Source organism: Dendropsophus ebraccatus, chromosome 2, assembly GCF_027789765.1.
Source record: "Dendropsophus ebraccatus isolate aDenEbr1 chromosome 2, aDenEbr1.pat, whole genome shotgun sequence".
Lineage (NCBI taxonomy): Eukaryota > Metazoa > Chordata > Amphibia > Anura > Hylidae > Dendropsophus > Dendropsophus ebraccatus.
In genome coordinates this window covers 120,151,164-120,154,690 of record NC_091455.1, presented here as the reverse complement: position 1 = coordinate 120,154,690, position 3,527 = coordinate 120,151,164, and the positions used below count along the sequence as shown (strand labels likewise).

At 45.9% G+C, this 3,527-nt stretch overlaps 1 non-coding gene across 1 annotated transcript; it reads right to left on the bottom strand.

The window, feature by feature from the left end:
- Positions 1-3,115: 3,115 nt before the first annotated feature.
- Positions 3,116-3,279, bottom strand: LOC138785074 (U1 spliceosomal RNA). Its single transcript, XR_011362049.1, has one exon. It is a non-coding gene; the product is annotated as a U1 spliceosomal RNA (small nuclear RNA).
- Between the last annotated feature and the right edge of the window lie 248 nt (positions 3,280-3,527).

Genomic DNA, 3,527 nt, shown 5'->3' with positions numbered 1-3,527 from the left:
CAAGTTCCAAAGTTCAGTGTTGAATGAATTAAAACAATATGGCGGGAGACAGGGGAACTGACACAGAGACATAGAAAGCTAGATTGCAGTTTGACAAAATGTATGTAAATAAGCCAAAATCCTTCTAGTAAAATATCTTATGAATAGATAAAACCATGATACAGCTTTTTGGTAAACCTATTCATTCTACTGTTTAGTGAAAACGGAATGAGGCCTACAAAGAAAAGAACACCTACATCTACCTACAGTCAAAGATGGTGGAGGTTCAAAGATGTTTTGGGGTTGTTCACCAAAGGATTTTGGGTCGAAAAATCTAGCGATCACCGAGACAGCCTCCACGCAGCGCCTCCCCCATGACCTGCTCGCTGCAGACGCGTGTAATAGCGGCGGCAGTGTAACGCCTGGAGTAGTGGATCCACTGGACCGTCACCAGCGATGGCACTAACCTCACCAGGGAGCGGAGTCTAAGGGGCCGCTGGTTTTCACCAGAGCCCGCCACAAGGCGGGATGGACTTGCTGCGGCAGGCGACCCCCAGGTCGCTACCCCTGGCTTGGTTGCTAGTGACGGCAGGCGAGGCGTGGCAGGAGCAGTAGGCAGGAGATAGTGCTGGCAGAGGTCTGTAGGCGTAACCGCAGGTGACCGGCTGAACACAGGAGCAATGGAGTGACAGGGGAGCAGGAACCAGGAACAGGGACTTGGGACCAGGTAGCGGATAGGAATCAGGAACAACAGGGGGCTGGACCAAACGCTATGGGAAGCATGTAGAGGCTCCAACACCTGTAGTGGGGCAGGGCTGGAACTTATAGGGGAGTGATTGACATGTGGACCAATTAGGAGCTCACTGCCCCTTTAAATCTGAGACAGCCGGCGCACGCCCTAGGAGGCGGGGACGCGCGCGCCGGCCGGCACAGATAGAGACAGGAGCGGAGGAGAGGTGAGGCGCCCCCAGGGGCCGAACTAGCAGCAGCGCCGGGTCCCTGCACAAGGACCCCGGCGGCTGCGTGGGGCAGGAGGAGGTCGCGGCGGCGGCACGGAACACGGGACGCCGTCGCGGCCGTAACAGGCAGCGAGCAGGGAACGAGGAGCAAGTGAGCATCGACAGCGCTCGTTTGCTCCTCTCGTGTAATAGAGGCTTAAGACACTGTGGACGGTAGCATTAAAACATTGCTGGATGCACCGGCATCATTTCTCTGACATTATTGGCCGTTGAACTATAGGATACATATGCTCTGTGAGATTACAGACTTTAGTTACAAGTATGTATTGGGTGTCATTGCCTTTATCAGTCCCTAGTAAATGCAGGAATGGACGATTAATAAAACATCACCACCTACAATAAGTATAAATGGTAAAAATAAAAATAAATCTGTCTTGCATATAAATGGAAGTAGTTAAATACGGAGACAAGGAACTCTTTTCCTTTAATTCTGTAAGCCTACTAATCACTTTCAGTGTACCCTGTAAGCTTTTAACAGGATACGGATTTGGTTAAGGATTTGACTGAAACCATTCTTGAATATTTGCCAGAACCATACAAGTGTGGGTTTGGTATCATTCTATAAATAACCTGGTCTGGATAAACAAGGTAGCCGATTTATTTCAAATCTAAGCCCTCCAAATATGAAGCGCTCTCTCTAGATACTCGCATCTTTATGTTTCATAAGATAAATTCTTTTTTTTCTCACAAATGTTTGGGGGTGATTTATCAAAAGGTGTACACTGGTGTAAACTGCCCACAGCAACCAACTACAGCTACTCTATCATTTACCAGAGCTGGAAGCCGAGCTGTGATTGGTTGCTGTCAACAGTTTGCACCATACTAAATTGTATACCCTTTGATAAATCTGGGCCTTTGTGTCTGCCAACACAGCTCTTATCTATGAATTCCTTTCATTAAAAATACCCATAAAATAGTGGTGCTCATGTAAATGTCCTGATCACATAATCATTTATCAGTGCCCGTATAGTACATCAATGTGCACAGAGATGGACAAACCAGTGAGGAAACATGTAACACTACCAGCCCTACCAGCATCAATACAATAGCTAAATACGTTTTTGTGTGTGTGTAATAACTACATATATTGTGACTATAAAATAATGCCAGGCATTTTGGTATATTCCTTTTAAACAGCACAGTTTTTATTGCCCTTATAGTAGTACCAAGATAGTACTGTAGATCCCATGTTTATGCTTCTCCAGTCACTTAATACTGAAAGTTTCATAAGATTCAAAGGCTGTTCACATGTGCAATATAGACCATTGTACCATTGTAACATTCAAGTCTTATCTGGTTGTGTCTCTATTGCAGAAAACCTGTATGAATGGTCTTTCTTAAGTCCATTTACACAGAAAGATTATCTGACAGATTATCTGCCAAAGATTTAAAGCCGAAGCCAGGAATAGATGTGAAAAGAGGAGAAATCTCAGGCTTTCCTTTATGACCTGATCTCTGTTTATTGTCTGTTTCTGGCTTTGGCTTCAAATCTTTCTGTGTAAATGGACCCATAATCACTTTGGGGAGGGGGATTGCCCTCTCCTAGGCCGCATCCACACGTTCCATGTTCCGCACAGAACACGAATGTGGGATGCCTGAAATGGAGTCGCCCCCCCCCCCCTCCACACACACACACACACACACACACACACACACACCCAATCAGCATCTCTGATAGATGCTGGGAGTAGTGGAACTGTATGCATATCCACAGCGCTGTAATGAAGCAACAACGTGATGCTGTTATTACAGCACGGCGCATATGTATACAGTTCCACTACTCCCAGCATCTTATTACAGATGCTGCCCAGGCAGGGGGACACACTCCGTTAAAGGCATTCCACATCTGTGTTCCTTGCGGAACATGGAACGTGTGAATGCTGCCTTAGATGGGGAAATTACACTTGCCTTCAGTGTAAAATAATAAAGAATATATACTTGTTCATGATCCCTGGTGTCTTCCTGGCTTCTGCCCTCTGACCACAGCCGACACAAGAACTGCACAGCTGGTATCTGAAGTGACAGACCGCTCAGTGATTGGCCGAGCGGCCTGTCACTTCAGAGACCAGCTCTGCAGTTCTCCTGTATATACTTTTTTCTTTTCTTTTTTTTTTTTCCAGTGGAAAGCACAAATGCAGTCCCCCACTACCACAAATTATACATTCGAGTTTCCCGCATTTGGGGAAATCGCAGGGGTCAGCACACCCGGAGTGCAACGGATAAGCCTCACCCTGGGAGAACCACTTTATTGATCTTAGTATCTCCCCTGCCAGGTAAGTATATACTTTATTATTTTCTGTAGCCAATCATTCACTGAAGCTTCTACACCTCTGTCTCTGAATTGACACTCCACTCATTTAATCAGTCTCCGGCCAGTGGGAAACAGGAGGAGCATGGACAGGTACTTTGTTATTATTTACTATATAACTGTATACTATACTATATAACATTTATAATGTCCATGCAGCCCTTGCCGCATAATCATCGAGCTGTCTAATAGGCTCTGTAAGCAAGCACCGAAGTAGCAGA